At 35.2% G+C, this 26615-nt stretch overlaps 1 pseudogene; it reads left to right on the forward strand.

Annotated features, from left to right (window-relative positions):
* On the forward strand, positions 1 to 26038 carry LOC122708541 (annotated as a pseudogene).
* Positions 26039 to 26615: the final 577 nt, after the last annotated feature.

Below are 26615 nucleotides of genomic sequence, written 5' to 3' on the forward strand. Positions count from 1 at the left end.
ATGTATGTGAGGTATTCTGAAAAATTCATTTTACTTTAGCAACTCCAGTAATATTCAAGGAATGTTTTTGGTGCTGGAGACTTGGCCAGATTAGGTTGCTCACAGTCATCAGTCCTGGTATCCTATGGACGTCATCCTCTTTTGCTCTCCCCGTCTCACCTCCAATTGTTAACTTCCCTTTGGCCTTCTCTCTTAGGCTATCTCTACTCAAAATCTGGGGTCTTTGAATTGAGATCCTTACAGTCTTTAGTTTAAACAGCATAAACTAATTTTTAGTCCCTTAAGACAAGTCCTCAGAAGCCTTTGATGATGAGGTTGATTACAATCATATTTGGATATGAGGGTTTCATGAGAGGGTAGGGGAAGCTATAAGCCTGAAACTGAAAAAATTGCTGAGTTTGAACAGTACACAGTGGAGAATTTCCCAGGTGGAGGTGGGAGCAGGATTATGCATGTGGAGTAGAATGAGTGAACAAAAGAGCTATTCAATAGGCCATATTTTAATCCAGATATATAAAACAATAATACAAACATTTATCTGTACTGTCAATGTTTGAGTCACATCTGACCTGCCATTCTGAGAGGATTAAAGGAAGTTCTCAGATCCTGAATCACTGACTGCTTTGTTTTATTCACAATTAAAAAAAAAAAAAAAAAGATCATTCCGGGTACAATTTTCTTTCCCTCTTTTGAAAGGTGGTGTATCAGTTTCCTAGGTCTGCCTTAACAAACTACCACAAAATGTATGGCTTAAAATAACAGAAAATTATTGTTTTATCTTTCTGGAATCTGGAAATCTGAAATCAAGGTGTTTGAAGGGCCATGCTTCCTCTGAAATCTGTTGGAAAATCCTTCATCACCTCTTCCTTGGTTATGATGGCTTGCCAGAAGTCTCTTTTGCCCCTTGCCTGGCAGCTGAATAGCTTCAGTCTCTGCCTGTATTGTCATATGGCATTCTCTCTGTGTGGTGCTATCTTCAAAAGGCCATTGTCTTACAAGGACCAGTTGCAGAGGAATAGGGGCTCACCCTGGTTCAGTATTGTCTCAGCTTAATGTAAGTTATTTCTTCTGTAATAACCCTATTTCCAAATGCAGTGACACTCTAAGGTATTAGGGGTCAGAGCTTGAGCAAGTCTTGTTTGAGAGGCATTGGGGGCGGGGAAACATAATTCAACCCATAACAGATAGTAAAATGTAGCTATGTAAAAAAGTCCTCAGTAGTAGGTTAATATATGAAACAACCTTTGGGGAAATAGAATAATGTACACAATGAGAAGAAATAATGAGAGTAATAGAAGTGTAAAAATTGTATGATAGATGTGGCGATAAGGCACAGTAGAACCGGAAGATAAAGTGACAAATGAAATATCCGTGAAGCAAATAGCCAGGCAGTAAGTAATATGACTTTACAGTGAAACATGTACTGCATCATGCTAATAAATTTTTCCTTGGTAGTTTCAAAATGTGAAGGCTATGTGCTTTATCCGCATGTTTGGAAATGCATTTTCTTTACTAGGAAAAAAAGCCACTACCGTGAAGCCAATATGAATATTGTAAGTTATTTTTATCATTAATTAAAAAAAAATCTTTGGAACTATTATTTTCAATTGTTCTTTTAAATTTTCTTTTTTTTTTTTTAATTTTTTATTAGTTGGAGGCTAATTACTTCACAACATTTCAGTGGGTTTTGTCATACATTGATATGAATCAGCCATAGATTTACGTATTCCCCATCCCGATCCCCCCTCCCGCCTCCTTCCCCATCCCATCCCTCTGGGTCTTCCCAGTGCACCAGGCCTGAGCACTTGTCTCATGCATCCCACCTGGGCTGGGGATCTGTTTCACCATAGATAGTATACATGCTGTTCTTTTGAAATATCCCACCCTCACATTCTCCCACATAGTTCAATAGTCTGTTCTGTATTTCTGTGTCTCTTTTCCTGTTTTGCATATAGGGTTATCGTTACCATCTTTCTAAATTCCATATATATGCGTTAGTACGCTGTAACGTTCTTTATCTTTCTGGCTTACTTCACTCTGTATAAGGGGCTCCAGTTTCATCCATCTCATTAGGACTGGTTCAAATGAATTCTTTTTAATGGCTGAGTAATATTCCATGGTGTATATGTACCACAGCTTCCTTATCCATTCATCTGCTGATGGGCATCTAGGTTGCTTCCATGTCCTGGCTTTTATAAACAGTGCTGCAATGAACATTGGGGTGCACGTGTCTCTTTCAGATCTGGTTTCCTCAGTGTGTATGCCCAGAAGTGGGATTGCTGGGTCATATGGCAGGTCTATTTCCAATTTTTTAAGAAATCTCCACACTGTTTTCCATAGCGGCTGTACTAGCTTGCATTCCCACCAACAGTGTAAGAGGGTTCCCTTTTCTCCACACCCTCTCCAGCATTTATTGCTTGTAGACTTTTGGATAGCAGCCATCCTGACTGGCGTGTAATGGTACCTCATTGTGGTTTTGATTTGCATTTCTCTAATAATGAGTGATGTTGAGCATCTTTTCATGTGTTTGTTAGCCATCTGTATGTCTTCTTTGGAGAAATGTCTGTTTAGTTCTTCGGCCCATTTTTGAATCTGAAAGCTCTCCTTACATAGTATATGTTATATCAACCCATAAGTTTGACTTTAAGGGTCATAAAAATGGCCTAGTGAACTTGTGAAGCTAAATGTCTTGTCTCATTTTTTCTCCATTCAGAGTGAGATAATTTCTTACTGGGGTTACCCAAGTGAAAAGTATGAAGTTATCACTGCAGATGGCTACATCCTTCAGCTCAACCGGATTCCTCATGGGAAGAATGATGCTAATCATTTAGATAGAATTGGAGTGAGGGGAAAAGGGAAAGTCATCAAGTCCAAGTCAAATACATTCCAGTCATTCTAATCATAGAATATGAGATTAAGTTACTCGTTAAAAATGGAGCTTGAACTACTGAGATTAAGTTGACAGTCTGTTAACACTTAATTTACATTGATCCTTATGATGCGAAAATGAAGCACATATGTGTGTGCTAAGTCACTTCGGTCATGTCCAAATCTTTGTGATCCTATGGACTGCAGCCCTCCAGGCTCCTCTGTCCATGGGATTCTCCAGGGAAGAGTACTGAGGTGGGTTGCCATGCCCTCCTCCAGGGGATCTTCCTGACCCAGAGAGTTAACCTGTGCCTCTTATGTCTCTTGCATTGGCAGGTGGGTTCTTTACCACTAGCGCCACCTAGTGAAGCACACACTGGCCAATAAATTTCTTTTGGTGTACTGGGTGGAAATTCAGAGTCCCTGACTAGAAGCCCCAGGACTTTCAACCACACTTTTCTCTGGGATTCTTCACTTACCCAAGTGTGTATTAGCATTGCTCTTCCTGGTCTAACAGCAGAGATCTAGTTCAGTCTTACTTTCTGCCTAAGTTCTCAGAATGTGGGTGCTCAGTCACTTTAGTCATGTCTGACTCTTTGCAACCCCATGGACTGTAGATTATCCAGGCTCCTCTGTCCACAGAATTCTCCAGGCAAGAATACTGGAATGGGTTACCATGCCCTCTCCAGGGTTATCTTCCTGACCCAGGGATTGACCTCACACGTCCTGTGTCTCCTGCATGGCAGGCAGATTATTTACTATTGAGCCACCAGGGAATCTCAAGTACTCAGAATAAGCAAATGCTATTCTAAGTTCAGGAGGGTAACTTTTTTCTTTAATAATCTGCACATGAATTTTTAAGACCCAAAACATTCCCGTTTCTGGATATTTCTTTCAACTTTTCATGAAGTGTAAATTCTTCACATAGAGAGAATGTTAACTTGTAAATCCTAGAAATTAAAAACTTTTACTAATGAAATTTAACTTAAGGAGGTCTGGCAAAAAGAGGACATAGGACCCCATAGGTATGGCTATTCTTTTGCACTGAGAATTAGAGAATAGCATTTCTATTATTAATATAAAATAACTTTAATAAATTGTTAGCTCATTTCTTTGCCATACAAACCGAATAATCCTAACAATAGCTGGTGCTTTGAAAACCTGTGTTGTACTTTCCAATAGACTTTCTTGTTTAAAGACATTTTCTTTGCTTCTTTTCAGTCCAGTTGTGTACTTACAATATGGTCTGTTTATAACTGGCAGTGTCTGGATTTCCAATCTTCCCAACCATAGCCCAGGCTTCCTTCTGGCAGATGCTGGGTATGATGTGCGGATGGGGAACAGCAGGGGAAGTAAGTGGTCCCAGAAACACTTATACCTGAAAACAGAGTCCAAAGAATTCTGGGCTTTCAGGTAAGGAAGGAAAAGATCTGTATTGTTCTATTTTGACTTTAAAATGTGTTTTTTAAATTATCATATTTAAATAAATTTCTAAAACTGAAATGAAGCTATTTCATTTAAAATATGTAACTCAAAAATATTTTTAAGGATTTATATACAAAACTGCTCTAGATTTTTTATATTAATAATGAGCTAAGAATTAAGATGAAAATATGTCAAAGAGACATTATTTCCTCTTCTTCCCTCAAACTGAAAGTGAAAGAAAATGAAAGTGTTAAGTCACTCAGTCGTGTCTGACTCTTTGCAACTCCATGGACTGTAGCCCATCAGGCTCCTCTGTCCATGGAATTCTGTAGGCAAGAATACTGGAGTGGCTAGCCATTCCCTTCTCCAGAGGATCTTCCCAAGCCAGGCATCAAACCTGGGTTCCTGCATTGCAGGCAAATTCTTTGCCATCTGATCCACCAGGGAAGCCCACCAAATATTAATCATGTTACCAACCTACCCACTACATTTTACTTTGTATATCACTACTGCTATTTTTAGGGGGAAAAAACATGGAGGAGGGAGGAGAAGACAAAAGTTAAACATGTACATGGTTACTTACTTTTCACAATGGAAAAGTAGAATAATGTAAAGCATCTGCTGTCACCAATTGCCAAAAAAAAAAAAATTTGATTTTCTACTTTCACTTTACAGTTTTACAGCAGCAGTTTTTGTCTGCTATTTTGAAATAGTATATTGTTCATATTTCTCTTATGGGAAAACCATAAAATGCAATATCTTATATCTTAAGATCTAGAGCAAGAGCACTCTGAAATGTAGTCCATCATTTATTGGCTATGCTCACAGGCACAGTTTCTGTTTCTTCAGCTCTAGAATGTGTGTAGTCATATACTTACCGCAAAGAAATTTTGTGAACTAAGAATGAAGTGGTAATTAGAAGCAGGTAGCATATTGCTTGCTTGTTTGTTTAGTCACTAAGTCATGTCGGATTCTTTGCAACCCCATGGACTGTAGCCCACCAGGCTCTCTGTCTGTGGGATCTCCTAGGCAAGAATACTGGAGTGGGTTACAATTTCTTTCTCCAGGGGCTCTTCCGGACCCAAGGATTGAACTACCGTCTCCTGCATTGGCAGGCAGATTCTTTTCCACTGAGCCACCTGGGAAGCTCTAGGTAATGTATTGTTGTTGCTCAGTCACTAAGTTGTGTCTGACTCTCTCTGACACCATGAACTGCAGCAGACAGACTTCCCTGTCCTCCACGAAAACATGATTCGTTGGAGGAGGGAATGGCAGACGACTACAGTATTCTTGCCTGGGGTCACAAAGGGTTGGACATGACTGATTGACTAACACACACATTCTTGCCACGAGAACCCCATGAACTGTATAAAAAACTCACATATTAGCAGGTAACAAATGTGAAGGTGAAAGTGTTAATCACTCAATCGTGTCCAACTCTTTGCGACCCCGTGGGCTCCTCTGTCCATGCACTGCAGTCAGATTCTTTACCATCTGAGCCACCATGGAAAGCCTGGTAACAAACAAGATGTGTGGACTTAGTGCTAGGTCTTATGACCCTTCTTAAGTCCATTAAACAAAGGATAAGTTTCTTATTTACTAATAGCACAGAGAATTCTGCTCAATATACTATCGTAGCTAAATAGGAAAAGAATCTGAAAAAGAATAGATATATATGTATGTATAACTGAATCATTTTGCTATATACCTGAAACTAATATAGTATTGTTAATAAACTACACTACAATATAAAATTAAAATTTTTATTATAAAACATAATTTTTTTAAGTTTTACAAAATTAAAATAGGTTTCATACATTTTTGTTTCATAAAGTTATGATGAAATGATAAAATATGATCTTCCAGCCACCACTGATTTTTTTGTGAAGAAAATAGGACAAAAACAAATGTACTATGTAGGCTATTCCCTGGGAACAACTGTAGGTATGTTAAGAAATATGAAAACTGATTATGGTATAATTTTTGTTTTAAAGATAACAAAGAAAACATTTTTTAAAACAAAAATAATTTTAGAAATCATATATATTAGCTATAACTATTTAGAACATACAAACAATCCAAAAAGGGACACATTTAAATGCCAATGATACTTGTTTTATTATGGAATATACTTGTATAGTCTTTCTAGAATAAACCAAATGGATATCATCATCTATTAACATGATCTTTCTAGTCATACCACATGTATTAAAGAAGATGTATATGCAGAGAGTTACCTGAGACTCTCTGTAGCTAGAATTTCTAAGACTAAGGACTTGGCATGTGTGTTTTAAAAAAAAATTTCTTTATAGTGTTTTTTTAATAGAAAGTTGATGTGTTGATACTCTTCAGAAGTCTGAAGTTTGGTCGGCATGACTTCTTTGAGCAGTGGCATTCTGCTGCCCAGTGAGTTTTGTCTGCACTTTGCCTGGATCTTTCTAGGGTAGTATGAGGCATATTAATTTGCATACTGAAAATCCTATAAAGACTAAATGCTTCCAAACTTTTCAACTGATATGTAAAAATTAATTAATTCATCATTTCAACGTTCAGTGTACCTACTATTTGAAATGTACTTTGTTGCCTGGCATTTGCAATGTATATTGTACGCTAAAGAAATCTCAAGCTTTCGATCTATGAAGGCAGTTTGTCTTCCTCATCACTACTGGTATTTTGCTTAGGGGATGTGGAGGGTGAGCAGTCCTGTGCATAATGCTATGTTTGGTAGTATTTCTGATCTCTAGCCACCAGATTCTAGTAGTACCCCCTTTGCATACGAGTTGCAAGAACAAAAAATGTGTCCAGATTTTGCCAGATGTCCCTTGGGGGTTGCAAATCACCACTATTGGAGAACTGCTGCAAAAGGGATGATATTTCCAGCAGGCTTATGGTCAGTCAGATGAACAGGAAGGAGGATAGCAGAGAGAAGAGAGTTAAACAGCCAATTAAGCATGAAAGGCTACTCTCCTAGGGTTCATGATACTTTAGAGACACCTCAAAATGTTTCATTTCTTTTAAAAATTAGAAGAATAAAGAAATATAATTCATTTCAGATTATATTCATCTTTATATCAGTCACAAAATATAGTTTTACATAGATTTGTGTGTGCAGGTGTGTGTGTGTGTGTGTGTGTGTGTGTGTGTGTGTGTAGGAAGGGACCTGCAAAGGCAAAGGCATCTGGGGCATTGAAAGGCATCATGTGACTGTAGAAGGAAACATTTCCTCTGAACACAGTTATTAGGGAAGATTTTATGAAGAAAAAAAATAAAGAATGGTAAACTGTACCTTGAATGTTGATGGTCTTTTGAAAGACAGATGGCTCAGCCTCCTTTTTGAAAAAGAGGCCAAAACAGTAGAGGATGGATCTAGGCCCTCAGTACATTTAACCAGATTCAGGGTTATCAGTAGAGACAGAAGCAGATGGAACAGCCTTTTGATATGAGGGATGGGTTATATTTTCTAAATTTTTTAATAACGAAATAAAACACCAGGGGTCACTGAAGGTTAGTGATGGAATCAGCAACCACTCAGAGTGATTGCAAAAAAGTCAAATAGAATTGAATTTCAAGAAATTAATCTGGTGTTAATGTGCAGGGTAAATTGTAGAGAAAATCTCTAGAGACCAGTTTGATGAAAAGATAACAGCTCTATTATGTAATCTTAGGTAAATTAGTCAAATAACAATGGAAATTTGAAGCCAGATACAAGTAAACTAGTCTATTGTTTACTTTCAGGTTTTGGAGCATTTGCAAAAAATCCACAACTGGCTGAAAAGATTAAAATCTAGTTTGCACTGGCTCCAGTCAATACTCTTAGATATATAACAACTATAGTTTGTGGTCTTGCTTCCATTGAACCAACATTATTCAAGGTTTGTGGTTGGTTATATCACATGCTTATAGTTTTCAAAATGTGGGAATGTGAACAAAACATTAAAAAATGAAACTGACATAGCCTCCTGCTGGATCAAAATGCTCTGTTTCCCTTGCTGACTTGATTGCAATGCAACTCTCCCCTAAACTTGATGCTGCATTGTACACAGTGCTCAGCCTTGCGTTACCCAGTTTATTAAGTATATTTTTCTTTTTTACTTATATGCATTGTTTATCTTTTGAAATCATTATTAATACAGTTTCTTCTTATATAAATTCCACAATCTGTTTTTCTCTCTCAAGTTTACTATCTTGGTCTTCTTTTAATTTTGCACACAGAAATTTTAATAGGTTGATTTTTTTTCTCCTTTCAACTTCCTTTCTGTTTTCCATCATCTTGTTCCTGCCTACACTAAGGTCTCTATATTGTACTTGCAGTCATTATTTTAATGATATATTTAGAGTAGAAATATTGTGTTGTTGCTGTTCAATAACTCAGTCACGTGCAACTCTTTGCAACCCCATGGACTGCAGCACACCAGACTTCCCTGTCTTTCACCACCTCCTGGAGCTTACTCAGACTCACATCTATTGAGTCGGTGATGCCATCCAACTATCTAGTCCTCTGTCATCGCCTTTTCCTGCCTTCAATCTTTCCCAGCATCAGGGTAGCAAATTTTTAAAGATACTAATGAGAGATAGATGGAATGATTGGAAATCCTATTGCTCATGATAATAACAATAGTTACGTGGTCAATTATGCTTGTTGTTGTTGTTTAGCCACTTAGTTGTGTCTGACTCTTTTGTGACCCCATGGACATAGCCCGCCAGGTTCCTCTGTCCAAGAGATTTACCAGGCAAGAATACTGGAGTGGGTTGCCATTTCCTTCTCCAGGGAATCTTCCCTACCCAGAGATTGAACCCACGTCTCTTGCGTCTCTGCATTGGCAGGTGGATTCTTTTACCTGAGCCACCAGGGAAGCCCTGGTTGATGTTTACCTTGATGAAAAATATCAGTTTTCCAGAGTATCTATTCCATCTTGAACCACTAATAAAATGTCATGGTTCTAGTTCCTCTGCATCCTTGCCATCAGTTGATATTTTCGGGTTAAAATTTTAACCATTATAATTGTTGCACTTCCTTGTGGCTTTAATTTGCATTGACCTATTGACTAATGATTGGGTATCTTATCATGTGTATATTTATAGCCTTCCATCTCCACTCCTCAGAGCTTATAATTTTAACTAGCTTATCATTTTTATTTTCAGCCAATTTTATGCATTTATGTACTGTTAAAAAATAGGTAATGTTGCCATGAATTTGTTTTACCCCCTTTTATATAAAAAGTGCTAATTATCAAACTGGGTTTAGGCAAAACATTGAATAGAATCAACTACTTTCTTAAACTTATTCCTAACATCCAATTAATATTATTATGTAGAGTAGGTAGACATTTAATTTTTATGAAGATTTTTATGGTAATTCTGAAAGACAGTAACTGTTAGTTCTCCATATTTATTCTTCTTTTTCAAAATTATTTTCCAGTGATATCTTCTTGCACTAAACTTTAAAGTTAGCTGCAAATTTCTCTTAAGCAAACAAAGCAAAACTTTGCTGAGGTCTTGAATCTTCCAATTTATAAAAACAGTATCTCAAAACACTCTCGGACATAAATCACAGCAAGATCCTCTATGACCCACCTCCCAGAATATTGGAAATAAAAGCAAAAATAAACAAATGGGACCTAATTAAACTTAAAAGCTTTTGCACAACAAAGGAAACGATAAGCAAGGTGAAAAGACAGCCCTCAGAATGGGAGAAAATAATAGCAAACGAAGCAACAGACAAAGGATTAATCTCAAAAATATACAAACAGCTCCTGCAGCTCAATTCCAGAAAAATAAATGACCCAATCAAAAAATGGGCCAAAGAACTAAACAGACATTTCTCCAAAGAAGACATACAGATGGCTAACAAACACATGAAAAGATGCTCAGCATCACTCATTATCAGAGAAATGCAAATCAAAACCACAATGAGGTACCATTATACCAGTCGGGATGGCTGCTATCCAAAAGTCTACAAGCAATAAATGCTGGAGAGGGTGTGGAGAAAAGGGAGCCCTCTTACACTGCTGGTGGGAATGCAAACTAGTACAGCCGCTATGGAGAACAGTGTGGAGATTTCTTAAAAAACTGGAAATAGAACTGCCATATGACCCAGCAATCCCACTCCTAGGCATACACACTGAGGAAACCAGATCTGAAAGAGACATGTGTACCCCAATGTTCATCACAGCACTGTTTATAATAGCCAGGACATGGAAGCAACCTAGATGCCCATCAGCAGACGAATGGATAAGGAAGCAATGGTACATATACACCATGGAATATTACTCAGCCATTAAAAAGAATTCATTTGAATCAGTTCTGATGAGGTGGATGAAACTGGAGCCCATTATACAGAGTGAAGTAAGCCAGAAAGATAAACACCAATACAGTATACTAACGCATATATATGGAATTTAGAAAGATGGCAATGATAACCCTATATGCAAAACAGAAAAAGAGACACAGATGTACAGAACAGACTTTGGGACTCTGTGGGAGAAGGCGAGGGTGGGATGTTTCGAGAGAACAGCACCAAAACATGTATATTATCAAGGGTGAAACAGATCACCAGCCCAGGTTGGATGCATGAGACAAGTGCTCGGGGCTGGTGCACTGGGAAGACCCAGAGGGATGGGATGCAGAGGGAGGTGGGAGTGGGGATCGGGATGGGGAACACATGTAAATCCATGGCTGATTCATATCAATGTATGGCAAAAACCACTACAATATTATAAAGTAATTAGCCTCCAACTAATAAAAGAAAAAAAATAAAAACAGTATCTCTCTTCATTTATTAAACAATTTTTTGAGTTCAAAAATTAAATTATGACTGTTACACATATATAGAACAAGTTGATTTTTATATATTGGTATATATGTTACACCTTTTTAAACATATATTAGTTCTAATTGCTTTTCTGTAGAATTATGGTTTTCTATTTAGAAGATCATGTTTTCTAAAAATAAAGACACTTTTACTTTATTTTTTAGTTTCAGTACTTTTTTTAACTTAATTTTGTATGTGTGCCTTATTGCACTGACCAAAACCTACAGGACAATGTTGACTATAAATAGCAAAGGCAGACATCGTTTTCTCTGCTCACAGGGAAAGCATTCAGCCTTTCACTATTCCATGATATTACATGTGGGTTTTTCAGAGATCCACTTTATTAGCTTAAGGATGTTAACTTTTGGTCCTAGATTGTTGAGAATGTCTATTAGGAATGTTTGTTGGGCATTGTTTGATGATTTTACTGCATCTATTGAGAGGATTTCATGATTTTTTTTTAATAAAGGATTTTCTGAGTGTTAAACTAATTTTCATTCCAGAGATAAATCTCACTTTTTCTTGATATATTATGCTTTTTATATTGCTGGCCTCAATTTGCAAAAATTTTGTTGAACATTGCTGGAGTTATAGTCATAAGACCTATTGGCTATAGTTTCTTTTCTTGTAAATCTCTTTTTCTAATTTTGGTATCAAAGTAATGATTGGCCTCATAAAGTGAATTGGGAAATAGTCCTTTTCTAGAAAGGATTATGTAAACTTGATATTCAATCTTTAAATATATTTGGTCTAGTTCATTTAAAAAAGCCACCTGGGCCTGGAATTTCAATTTCTTTAATGAAATCTTCAGGTTATCTATGTTTGAACAGTATACTGTTCATTCTCTTCAAACAATATGCTGATTTTCTAAGTCATTGAATTTGTTGTCATAAAATTATACGTAATATTTTCTGACTGCTTCTTTAATATCTATAGAATCTGCAGTGATATCCCATTTCTTGTTCCAGATATTGATAATTTCTTGCCTCTCTCATTTTGTCCTGATCAGTCTGACTAGAGACTTACTAATTTTATAAATCTTCTTGAAACCCTAGCATTTGGTTCTACTAGTATTTTTTGTTCTGTGTGTTTTTTTTTTAATAGCTCATTGATTTTCAATTGAACTTCATCATTTCCTTTTTCTAAATTTGGAATTAGTAGTTTCTTTTATTTCCTGAGTTTCTTAGATAATTGCTTCTTGAAATTTCTTTTCTAATTTAAGCATTTATGTTTATATATTTTTGTCTAAGTAGTGCCTTAAGGATATCAAACATTTTTAATATGTTTCTAATTTATTTTTTATTCAAGTTAAAATATCTGGGGCTTTTTTTTTGACTTCTTAATGGACTCTTTGCTACCTAAAAGTTTATTATACAACTTCCAAATATATGGACATTTTCCAGGTAGATTTCTGTTATTGACTTATAATCTAATTCTGTTTTGTCCAGAGAATATAGCTTGCCTGATCTGAATACTTTTAAATTCACTGACTTGTTTTACAGTGCTAAGTATGGTCCATCTTGATAAATGTTTCATATGCATTGAGAAGAACGTGCATGGAACGTGTTTCTACTGCCATTGAGTACAGTGTCCTTTAAATGTCAGTTAGATCATGTTGGTCATTGACTTGTTTTACAGTGCTAAGTATGGTCCATCTTGATAAATGTTTCATATGCATTGAGAAGAACGTACATGGAATGTGCTTCTACTGCCATTGAGTACAGTGTCCTTTAAACGTCAGTTAGATCATGTTGGTCAAGTGTTTTTTTCTGTAAATTATTGAAAGAAGAGTACTGAAGTCTCCTACTATAATTATAGATTTGCCTGTTTCTCCTATCAGTTTTTGCTTCATGCATTTTGAAGCTTTCTTAGTTACATAAATATATAGGATTTTTATGTTCTTTTGATGAAGGGATCTTGTCATTAAATAATTCATTTTATCTTTGTTGACATTCTTTGCTCTAAAATTGACTTTGTCTAATGTTAACATAGCCATTCTAAGTTCCTATTTGATTAATATTATTATGGTTACTTTATTATTAATCTATTTGATTAATGTTAATATTATTCATAATATATTAATATTATTATATTTTTCCATCCTTTTCCTCAACCTGTTTGACTTTACATGTAACATGGATTTCTCTTAGGAAGCATAGAGTCGGACCTTGCATTTAATCTTAAATAACAGTCCCTGTCTTTTAATCATGGTGTTTAGACCACTTACATTTAATATGATAATTAGTATAGTTAGGTTTAAATCTTGATATTTGTGTTTGTCCAGTCTTTTTTTGTTCCCTTTCTTTAGCCTTATTTTGGATTAATTTTGTATATTTTATGGGTTCATTTTGTCTCCATCATTGACTTTTTAAATTTATCATTTTATTTTGTTTTGTTCTCTCATGTTTTTTTCAGGGTTTTATAGTATATTTCTTTAAGTTAGCACAATCTATGCTAATAAAGTAATATTTATTACTTAGCACATAGTATAATAACTTTAAACATTCAGCTTTCATTTGCTCCTCTCCCAGCATTTCTGCTATTTTTATCACACTTTTTATGTTGGTATATACTACCTAAACAAAAATACATTGCTATTATTCTTTGAATAGTAATTTATGCTTAAATTATTTTTCATTAAAAACACAAGTCATGTTTTATATTTTCCTGTATAGTACTATGTCTTGTACTCTTCATGTCACTGTGCAGATCCAGATTTTTATCTGACATCATTTTTTCTTTGGATTATTGGACATTTTTAAAAATTTCTTATATTGTTGATGATTAATTATATCAGGTACTTTATTTATGAATATCTTTATTTTGCTTGTGTTTCCAAAATACATTTTCACTGGGCATAGAATTTTAGGTTTATAGTATTTTATTTTTCATTGGTACTTTAAAAATGTTGTTCCATGTTTTGGCTTTCATTGTTTCCAGCAAGAAGTCCTTTATGTTTACAGTTTTTGCTTTACATGTAATGTCTGTTTTTCTGCCTACTTTAGATTTTTTTTTTCTTTCAAAGATTTAAGCAGTTTTTAAAATTATGTGCTTTGATGTATTTTTTTATGATTCTTATGTTTGGAATTAATTATGTTTTTTGGATTTGTGGGTATATAGTTTTTTTTTTTGGGGGGTATATAGTTTTAAAAGTGAAATTTAAAAGTATATTTCTACTTAACATGCTAATTTTTTCCTCCATTGTCTTAGACATATGAAATGTAGTTAAAATAATATTTTTGCTTCCTAATTATATCATGTGCATTTTTTATGTTGATTCATTCTTCTGCTTATATGGACCTATTCCTTCTTCTTTGTGTTATTGATAATTTTTAATTAATTGTCAGTCTTTGTGACATTTTTCTTGTTGGATGATCCTGTATTCCTGGTAATAGTATAAACTATTCTTTTAGAGTGAAGTTAATTTAACCTGGTTACAAATTGATCATTTTGAGTCTTGTTCTTTGCTTTGTTAGTAGAAGTCAGAAAAGCCTTTAGTTTTAGTTTAGGTCTAATTTTTCCTTCCTCCGAATCAGTTACCTTCAGATTACTCTAATAATGGTTATTATTAGATTTTCAAATCTGATTTGTGGGTACAGACACAATTTCAGACCTTCTAACCTCATGGATTGTAATTGCTAGCTCTGTCAAGTGGATCATTCCCTGGCCCTGAGTAAGTTTTCTCAATTACAGATAGTTTTATTCTAACTAAATGAATTCATATGAAACTTTTGTAGGTCTCTCGATCACTCTTTTTCTCTTTCTCTCCCATTTTTAACATGGGTTCTTTAGATACATTGACCTTCTCCAAAATCTCAACATTATCCCATAATTTGGGTAGTTTATGCAGGTTTTCCTGGGTTTCTATACTGCAGCCTGAGAACTCTCTTCAGGCAGCAGATGAGCAACTGTGGGGCTCAATTAGATTTACCTCTTACTTTTTTCAGGGATCACTGTACTGCCTGATACTCAGTGTTTTAAATCTCTTGTTCAACAGATTTTTGTTTCTACTGTGACTATTATCTGGTTCCAGGACATAATCATAGTCTCAAAAATGAACACCCTATTGCCTCCCTGCCCTGGCACCTGGTGACAAATAATTGACATTCTATCTCCATGGATTTGTCTTCTCTAGATAGATATTTCATATAAAGAAAACCATACAATACCTGGTCTTTTGTATATGGTTTCTTTTACTTAACATAAATTCCTCATGTTCACTCAAAGTTCATCTTTGCTGTAGAAAGTTTCAGTACTTTGCTCCTTTATATGGCAGAGTAATATTCCATTGTATGGATATACCACACTTTGTATATTCATTTATCCATCCATTAGTACACACTGGTGGTGTTTCTAGGTTATATATATACGTATTATGAGTAATGTTGATATGCACATCTGTTTACAAGTTTTAATGTGGACATAATGTTTTCATTTCTGTTAAGTATATACTTGGGAATAGAATGTGGGTCATATGATAACTATGTTTAGTATTTTTAAGACATTTCTAAGTTTTTTCCAAAGTAGCTACACCATTTTTTCCCACTAACAGAGTGTTTGGAAAAGACTCTGAAGCTGGGAAAGATTGAGGGCAGGAGGAGAAGATGGTGACAGAGGATGAGACGGCTGGATGGCGACATTGATTCAATGAGCATGAGTTTAAGTAAACTCCAGGAGATAGTGAAGGTCAGGGAAGCTTGGTGTGCTGGAGTTCATCACAAAGAGTCAGACCCAACTTAGCAACTGAACAACAACAAGCAGAGTATGTGCATTCTACCTCCTGGTCAGCATTTGTTATTGTTTGTCTTTTACTCTGAGCCATCCAAGTATATCATTGCATTTTTGTTTGTTTGTTTGTTTTAGGCTAGTCAAGTGAAGCAGTGGGAGTGGAGAAGGAACAAAGAAATCTGTAACTGACTGTGATCAATTAATTGTAAACACTACTGCACTCGGACCAGCCTTGCCTTTCCTTAATGAATAATGATATTAAGCATTCTCTCAGGTGCCTATTGGCCATCTGTTTTTCTTTGTTGGAGTAATACCTGTTCAATTCTTTGCCAATTTGTTTACTGGTTTCTTTATTTTTGTTGAATTCTAAGTTCTTTATATATTCTGAATACAAATCTCTAATTAGGTATATAGCTTGCAAATATTTTCTCTTCCTCTATGCATTGTCTTTTCACTATCTTCATGACGTCCTTGGAAGCATGAAAGTTTCAATTTTGGTGAAGTCCATTTTATCTTTTTCCTGTACCTTGTGACCTTGGTGTTATAACTAATAAATCACTGCCTAAACCAAGATAAGATATCCTCCAGCTCTTTCTTCTAAAAGTGTTAAAGTTTACTTCTTATATTAGTCCTAAGATACATTTCTGCTTTATTGACTATGCCAAAGTCTTTGACTGTGTGGATCACAATAAACTGTGGAAAATTCTGAAAGAGATAGGAATACCAGAACACCTGACCTGCCTCTTGAGAAATCTGAATGCAGGTCAGGAAGCAACAGTTAGAACTGGACATGGAACAACAGACTGGTTCCAAATAGGAAAAGAAGTATGTCAAAGCTGTATATTGTCACCCTGCTTATTTAACTTATATGCAGAGTAAATCATGTGAAATGTTGGGCTGGATGAAGCACAAACTGGAATCAAGATTGCCAGGAGAAATAGAAATAGCCTCAGGTATACCAGGTATACAGATGATACCACCCTTGTGGCCGAAAGTGAAGAAGAACTAAAGAGCCTCTTGATGAAAGTAAAAGAGGAGAGTGAAAAAGTTGGCTTAAAACTCAACATTCAGAAAACTAAGATCATGGCATCTGGTCCAATCACTTCATGCAAATAGATGGGGAAACAGAGGAAACAGTGGCAGACTTTATTTGGGGGGGGGGCTCCAAAATCACTGCAGATGGTAGCTGCAGCTGTGAAATTAAAAGACGCTTTGCCAACAAATGTCCATCTAGTTAAGGCTATGGTTTTTCCAGTAGTCATGTATGGATGTGAGAGTTGGACTGTAAGGAAAACTGAGTGCTAAAGAATTGATGCTTTTGAACTGTGGTGTTGGAGAAGACTCTTGAGAGTCCTTTGGAGAGCAAGGAGATGCAACCAGTCCATCCTAACGGAGGTCAGCCCTGAGTGTTCATTGGAAGGACTGATGCTGAAGCTGAAACTCCAATACTTTGGCCACCTGGTGCAAAGAGCTGACTCATTTGAAAAGACCCTAATGCTGGGAAAGATTGAAGGCAGGAGGAGAAGGGGACGACAGAGGATGAGATGGTTGGATGGCATCACCGATTCAATGGACATGAGTTTGGGTAAACTCCGGGAGTTGGTGATGGACAGGGAGGCCTGGTCTACTGTGTTTCATGGGGTCGCAAAGAGTTGAACATGACTGAGCGACTGAACTGAACTGAACTGATGATACATTTTAAATCAATTTTTATATATGGTATGAGGAAAGAGGCCAATTATACCTTTTGATATAGACATCAATTGTCACAGCTCCATTTGTTTTTCCAAAGACTATTCTTTCCATATTTAATTGCTTTGCAACTTTATTGATAATCATTTAACCATAGATGTATAAATTTACTTCTGAACACTTAATGCTGTATCATTTACCTATATATTTCTATCTTTATGCTGAAACCACTCTATCTTGATTACTTTATCTTTGTAATAAGTTTGAAATCAAAACTATTGAGTCCTTCAAATTTTTACTTCTTTTTCAAGATTGATTTTATTACATTGAGTACCTTGCATTTCCATATGAATTTTAGGACCAGCTTACAAATTTCTTCAAAAATTTCAGATGGGTTCTCTATAAGGTTTGAATTGTATCTGTAGTGGGATTATGATTTTTATTTCAATCACTTCTACTAATCTCTGTATTTTGATTAGAAAGTTTAATCTAGTTTTATGTTGTTGTTCAGTCGCTAAATTGTGTCTAACAATTTGTGACCCCATGGACTGCAGCATGCCAGGCTTCCCTGTTCTTCAATATCTGCCAGAGTTTGCTCAAATTCATGTCCACTGAGTCAGTGATGCTATCTAAACATCTCATCCTCTGCTGCCTTGTTCTCTTTTGCCTTCAATCTTTTCCAGCATCAGGGTTTTTCCAATGAGTCAGCTCTTCACATCAAGTGGCAAAAGTATTGGAGCTTCAGCTTCAGCAACAGTCCTTCCAATGAATATTCAGGACTGAAGTCCTTTAGAATTGACTGGTTTGATCTCCTTGCAGTCCAAGGGACTCTCAGGAGTCTTCTCCAGCATCACAATTTGAAAGCATCAATTCTTTAGCACTCAGATGTCTTTATGGTTCAACTCTCACATCTGTACATGACTACTGGAAAACCAATAGCTTTGACTATATGGACCTTTGTCAGCAAAGTGATGTCTGCTTTTTAATATGCTGTCTAGGTTTGTCAGAGCTTTCTTTCCAAGGAGCAAATGTCTTTTAATTTCATGGCTACAGTTATGGTTCACAGGGATTTTGGAGCCCAAGGGAAAAAAAAATTGTCACTGCTTCTACTTTTCCCCCATCTATTTGCCATGAAATGATGGGACTGAATGCCATAATCTTAGTTTTTTGAATGTTGTGTTTTCAGTCAGCTTTTTGACTCTTCTCCTTCACCCTCATCAAGAGGCTCTTTGGTTTCTCTTCCTTTTCTGCCCTTTGAGTGGTATCATCTGTATTTCTGGGGTTGTTGATATTTCTGGGTTTGCTGATTCCAGCTATGATTCATCCAGCCCAGCATGTCACATGTGTACTCTGCGTAGAAGTTAAATAAGCAGGGTGACAATACACGGCTCTGATGTGTTCCTTTCCCAGTTTTGAACATGTCCTTTGTTCCATATCCAGTTCTAAGTGTTGCTTCTTGACCTACATTTCTCAGGAAGCAGATAAGGTGGTCTGGTACTCCCATCTCTTTAAGAATTTTCCACAGTTCATTGTGATCCACACAGCTAAAGGCTTTAATGTAGTCAATGGAGCAGAAGATGTTTTCCTGGAACTCCCTTGCTTTCTCATGATCCAATGAACATTCCCAGCCCATGTTACAAATATTTCAAAAAAAATCTAATGATTTGTGTTGCTTTAAATCCCCATATTTGTAGTAATTTTCATTTGCTTTACATATAACCCAGATGTACTCTAGATGAAACCCTTTTCTGTGGAATTGATTTCACTCATACTTTAGCTTTACCTCTTTCATAGAAAATGCATACAAAATACCTTCTCTTAACAGCCATGGGTTGTATCTTTGTTCTGTAGGTTTTTCTTTCTAACATCTATTTTGTACGATGCTCCTTTAAAGTTTATGTTTGCCATATTTGTAACTTTAAAAAATTTTCAAATTAATTAGTGTGGGTATGATTTACCTACAACTTAATGCACACATTCTAAATATGTTTTCCAAGAAGTCTAATAAGTGTGTAATTCTATATAAATATAAAATATAGCTGTATCATATTTTCATCATCCTGGATAATTTCCATTTGTCCCTTTGAGGTTTGCTATTCTCTCACTCCTTAAAGTAACCTCAAATATAGTAATTTTGCTTTCTGACACTAAGGATTTATTTAACATTTTTAGAAATTCAGGTAAATGGAATCATACATTAAGTATGATTTTGTGCTTTACTTTTTAATGACCTTTTTTTCATTTTTATCCACAAATTTTATATCTTCCTCTCTTTCAATCTCTATGTCTGAGGTAGAATTCAATTACCATCTAAAAATAAATTTCTATCTAATATCCTTTGTTTTTAATGCATTAATTTAGCTAAGTATACTTCTATTATCCTCTTTTTGAAAGATTTTGGAAAAAATATGTTTTTCTATCATTAAATTTTTAATTTTTTTCAGTGTCTACTTGATATTTTATTATCACATCTTTTAGAATAGTATTACTTTTTCTAGCTTATTTTTTCTCCTGTGCTACTGTATCTCTTGAAATTTATTTTCTCTTTTTAAAAATTCTGTTTGTAAATCCCATTTTGCTATTTTTTTCTTACAATGGACATATCTTAATATGAACAAAATTTACCTGCTTACCTTTGTATGCCTTTTAAGTGCAGATATTTCCTTTTTATGTCACACATACCAAAAAAATCTTAAATTTTTACTTTCATTGTCTCTATGAAGGTAAATTCTATTGTCTTTTTCTGAAGTGAAATCAGGTCCATTACTTGCCAAAGTGTTTATTCTATTTAATTAACAGAAAAATTTCTAACATATTCTATTTTATTAGGCAACTCTTTCTATGTAATTTGTAGACTAACACAGTGAACTAACTCATTCTCCCATTCAGAAATACATTGAAATTTTGTATCTTTTATTTCTCCTATCTTTCTTGATTTATATTGGACACAAAAATTTTTTATAACAAAAGTAGTGTTTCAAATATGTCATTTTCATATCTGTTTGGTGAAAAAGAAATTTTGCCCAATACATATATCAATAAAATCATTGGTCAAAAAGTGTGCAACTGTAAGGTGCTTGGTACAATTTGTAATAATTTACTTACACTGGTATATGGATATGATCCCCAAAATTTAAATGAGGTAGGTGTCATTCATGATTTAAAGTAAAAAGTTTTTTGATGGTGTCCTTGTGGTGATGTATCATTACCTTAATAGGCAAAATTTAAGACCCAGGGACAATTGCCTTACCCAATATATCTATATCCTAACCTGTTTAATACAGATAAATTATTATAATCCAGGATGTATTTTGCAAATAATTTTTAATGTTCAGTATTTCTGAGATGAAGTAATCAATATGACTAGGTAGTAAATTCAAATATAAGCCTTGACATCATATGTGAATATATATCTGAATATCATATGTGAAGGAAATTTATTTTCCTCTGTTTCATTTTAATAAATCTATTGTAATTTATCTGGGCACTGGTTATTCAGTCTCATACTCTTTCTATGGAAAAATTTAATCAAACATTGTCATATAAGACAAACAGACAGATTCCTCTGGTGTTAGATAAAATTATATGCTTTCTTCTAAACTTACTGAGGAGGAATCTGAGTCACAGAAGTAACACAATTTTACTATTTTGAAAGATTCTTGGAAAGAAACTAATTATTGACAAATGCATATGTTGTTTTTCTTTCTTCTAGAGTCACCTTGATGTCTACTTGACACAGAATCCAGCAGGAATTTCATTTCAAAATCTGTTTCACATTATTCAACTACAACTTTTGAAATTTTATCACTCAGTATTTGTGGTGCTTCTAATATCTATTAAAAATTATAAGGATTGAAAACCATGATTCTGTGATGTGGTGGAGTAAGAAAAAGTATTTTGGCGGTTGGAATAAGTTACTGTAGTGATAGTGAAAGTCGCTCAGTTGTATCCAACTCTACAGTCCTATGGACTGTAGTCTGCCAGTCTCCTCTGTCCACAGGATCCTCTAAGCAAGAATACTGGACTGGTTAGCTATCTCCTTCTCCAGAATTACTGTAGAACTTAAATTTCAATCAAATGACTTTTATTTAGGATTTAGGAAATAAGATTCCATAAATAGGAAAGAGGACATCAGTTAAATTTAAAGATAAATGAATTTTAAAGAACTATGTCCACCATAGTATTCTAAATTTAATTTTGCATCCTGTATTTTACTGAGAAACCAAATTTTTATCCCATAAAGAAAGGAAGTAGTTTGAGTTTTTAGCAAAATAGTCTCATTAAAAATAATAATTATGTATATAACCTATTTTTAACCAGATAACAATAATAAATAGCAGGTTCCTTGAACATTTCTCCCTTCTTTTCTTCCTTCCCTTGTTCTGTCTCCCTCCCTGTATGCCTCCTTTTCTCTTCTTTTGTCTGAAATCCCTCTTACTTGATAAGTTTTAATGATTCTCAGTTGGTTTTGTAGCAAAGGTATTACACTGCTTTTTGAGATGATAAAAGGAAATTCCTTTGATGCCAAGAACAGTTATTGACCTGTGGGGAATGGGTGGAGTGAATGAGTGGGTGAAGTCACTCAGTCATGTCCGACTCTTTGCTACCTCATGGACTGTAGCCTGCCAGGCTCCTCTGTCCATGGGATTTTCCAGGTAAGAATACTGGAGTGGGTTGCCATTTCCTTCTCCAGGGGATCTTCCTGACCTAGGGATCAAACCCAGGTCTCCCACACTGCAGGCAGACGGTTTACAATCTGAGCTACCAGGGAAGCCCAGAAATGGGTGGAGGAATGTGGTAAAGGTAGAATTTTTTCTTTTATCCTCAAAAGTGACAGCTTTATTCTCTATTCAAAACAGAAAACTGGTAAAAATTTATTTTTGTTGTTGTTCAGTCACTTAGTCATGTCCAACTCTTTGCAACCTCATGGACTGCAGCACACCAGGCTTCCCTGTCCTTCACTATCTCCCAGAGCTTGCTCAAACTCATATCCATTGAGTTGATGATGTCATCCAACTATCTCATCATCTGTCACCCCCTTCTCCTGCCCTCAATCTTTCCTAGCATCAGGGTCTTTTCCAATGAGTCAAGTCTTCACAGCAGGTAGTCAAAGTGTTGGAGCTTCAGCATCAGTCCTTCTAAAGAATATTCAGGATTGGTTTCCTTTAGGACTGACTGCTTTGATCTTTTTGCTGTCCAACGGATTCTCAAGAGTCTTCTCCAATACCACAGTTCGAAAGCATCAATTCTTCTGCACTCAGCCTTCTTCATCACCCATGTCCATCTGTACATGAATACTGGAAAGACCATAGCTTTGACTGGACCTTAGTAGGCAAAGTGATATCTCTGCTTTTTAATATGCTGTCTAAGTTAGTCATAATTTTTCTTCCAAGGAGCAAGTGTCTTTTAATTTCATAGCTGCAGTCACCATCTGCTGTGATTTTGGAGCCCAAGAAAATAAAATCTGCCACCGTTTCCACTTTTCTCCCATCTATTTGCCATGAATTGATGGGACTGGATGCCACAATCTTAGTTTGTTGAATGTTGGTTTGTAAGCCAGGTTTTTCACTCACCTCTTTCACTTTCATCAAAAGGTTCTTTAGTTCCTCTTCACTTTCCACCATTAGGGTGGTATCATCTGCATTTCTGAGGTTGCTGATATTTTTCCTGGCAGTCTTGATTCCAGCCTGTGATTCATCCAGCCCAGTATTTTGCATGATGTACTCTGCATAGACATTAAATAAGCAGGGTGACAATATACAGTTTTGATGTACTCCTTTCCCAATTTTGAACTAGTCCCATGTCCAGTTCTAACTGTTGCTTTTTGCCCCACATACAAGTTTTTTTCTCAGGAGGCAGGTAATGTGGTCTGATATTCCCAGCTCTTTAAGAATTTTCCACCATTTGTTGTGAATCACACAGTCAAAGGTCTTAGCGTAGTCAGTGAAGCAGAAGTAGATGTTTTTCTGGAATTTTCTTGCTTTTTCTATGATCCATTGGATGTTGTCAATTTGATCTCTGGTTCCTCTGCCTTTTCTAAATCAAACTTGTACATCTGAAAGTTCTTGGTTCACATACTGTTGAAGCCTAGCTTGAAAGATTTTAAGTATTACTTTGCTAGCATGTGAAATGACAGCAATTGTGCCGTAGTCTGAACATTCTTTGGCATTGCCCTTCTTTGGGACTGGAATGAAAACTAACCTTTTTTGCTCCTGTGGCCATTGCTGAGTTTTACTATCAGTTTTTGCAATCACTAGAGTTTGATGATAGATTGAAATTTTAGGAACCTTTGAGATATGAGTGTAAATTCTAACTTTTCTTTCTTAGCGCTCTAGAAGCCTATCATGTAATGGCTGAAGTATCGGAGACAAAGTAATCTCACCTTATTAATACCATTTGCTAATGTGTAAGCTGTTGTCTGCACACAAGGTACAAGACCATCTTATTCCAAGGCACACACCCTTGAAATCCATAGATGAATGGTACTATTGGATTCCATGTACCACATTGCCATGAAAATTTTACTCCATTGACTCATAATGAACAAAGCAACATATATCACATCCCAAGAAGAGATGCCTCATGTCATTATTTTGTTTGCAGACATCTGTTTGGCATATTTCCACTGCCTAGCCACTCCTTTTTTCAGAAGAGATAATCTTTGAACTACTTAGGCTTGAAAATTAGAGTTCCACAAAAGCCCCATTTCTTAGTCCTTACAATTATGAGTCCAATGGAATCTTCTGCGACAGAAATCTTTCACTATTTTGCAAAAATTCTTTGTCTCGGAGTATCATGGAGGTATTTTCATAAACAGAAAATTCCACATAAAGGTAAAATCTTTTTCTGCATACCAGTTATGAATGAAAATGTAAACTAAATTAATCTGTTTGAAAATAAATTTTGAGTCACTTGAATTGTAAAGCAACAAAGCAGTGTTTATAACTGATACTTCAGTCTTGACCAACTGTTTGTGATCCTATGGACTGTAGCCTGCCAGGCTCCTCCATCCATGGGATTCTCCAGGCATGAATATTGGAGTGGGTTGCCATGCCTTCTTCCAGGGAATCTCCCAATCCAGAGATTGAACCTGCATCTCTTAGTCTCCTACATTGACTAGGGTTTTTTTTAATGACTAGTGCCACCTGGGAAGCCTATTACACATTATGTTTGTACTGTAAGACTTTGTTAATCTGGATCTTAGTAATCTGCAATATTTCCTTCTTTTTTTTTCTAATTATGGTTTTTTTTTTTTAACTGTGCCATGCAGCATGAGGAATCTTGCCCCTATATTGGGAACATGTATTCCTAATAACTGGACTGCCAGGGAATTCCCTGAAATATTTGTTTCTGAATAAATATTTACAGACAGAAATTTATTTTGTACCACCAAATTAAATATAATACAAATTTGTTGACCTAACAAATTTGCATTTTAAGAGCTTGACAAAAATCCACTTATTTCTTTAAAATTGTAATACATTTTTCTCCTATTTACTAGGTCCTTTGTAAATAGACAGTATAAGTTACTAGAGTTCAAACTTTATTAAAATATGTGCAAAATATACTTAATTTTTAATATTTTTTAAAAAACTATGTTATTTGTGCCAATCTTTCCATTTTCTAGTTATCTGAGAATGTTTTAACCATTATTAACCCAGAACCACATAGTATTGTGGTAGAAAGAGGACTGGACTTACGCATGAGGGATGTTGAATCCGACTCAGTGAGTCATATTATAAAATGAGGCAATAAGACTCAGTAGTCTCTAGTGCTATTAATTTTGTAAGATATTGTAAGTAATAAAAAATTACTTATAAAGTGAAGATTATTTTATCTTTATTTAAAGTATTCACAAAGGTACATTTCAGGCTTATGACTAGGGAAATCCATTTATAAATTATCTGCATTATAATCAGATAAGCTCACTTTTTCAAAATCTACCAATTGGCTCCATTGACAAGATAAAAATGAAAATAGAATTAATGATCTAGCAAAACATTTGTTTTTAAAAGATTTTGCAATATTTAACATTTCCCAGGAAAATGATATAAATAGACATAATGATAGGTTCAAAACAATAAGAGATCAATTTTTATGACAATTTTTATGACAGAGAGAATTTGTATGTATCATGCTATTTGAACCTCAAAACAACCTTATGAAATTTTCCATATATTTATTAATATCGCCATTTCATGTATAACAAACCTAAGGTACACAGAGTTTCTAGTTTGTGAAAATCATTTGGTTATTATAATTTAAAGACTTGGACAGTAGTCCATTTCTGTCTGAAAATAGTTGAGATTCCATGGATAATTACCATTTTGGTTTCTTGGGAGAAGAAAATAATCAAGTTACTATTTTTAGTTTGATATGCTATTAACATAAATCTTACAATTTCTCATTTTCCTTTAGCCCACTCCTCTATTTTATGATATGAGGAACATGAAGGTTTCAATTGCAATGTGGAGTGGTGGACGGGACAATTTGGCCAACCCAATAGATGTTTAGAATTTGGAACTACAAATCTCCAAATTCGTTTACCATAAGAAGATTCCCTACGATAATCATTCTGATTTAGTAGCCAGATTAGATGCTTATTATCAAGTTTATGCTGAAATCATTATGATGATGAATGAAATTTAATGACACTGAAATTTTCTTTGCTTTTACACATATTTTTCATCTCACCTAAAGCTTCCCTGCTTTTTCATATGCAAAGGTTTTTTTGCTAGTCTCTTTTGTTTGTTTTTTAAAATGATCTTTATAATTTTTACTCAGAATCAGTTTGCTAAACCTTTTGTACTTGTATGAAGTATGAGCACTATTAAAATATTTTATTCATCTGTGAATGCATTCCAAGCCATGGTGATTTTTATATTTTAGACAAGAAGAGAGCTCTTTGAAGCACAAATATGCATCTTTCTAGCAATAAAAAAAAAGCCTTGAAATATTCATGCAGGAAGAAACTAAGTTTTATGATAGACTTTTTGGTTGGAGGTGAGAAAGAGAACATGGTGCCTGGAAAAGGGATCCTAAAGATGCCTTTCATATGTTTTGACCAAGAAACCAAATGGGAACTTTTTCA

Source organism: Cervus elaphus, chromosome 15 (assembly GCF_910594005.1).
Source record: "Cervus elaphus chromosome 15, mCerEla1.1, whole genome shotgun sequence".
NCBI lineage: Eukaryota > Metazoa > Chordata > Mammalia > Artiodactyla > Cervidae > Cervus > Cervus elaphus.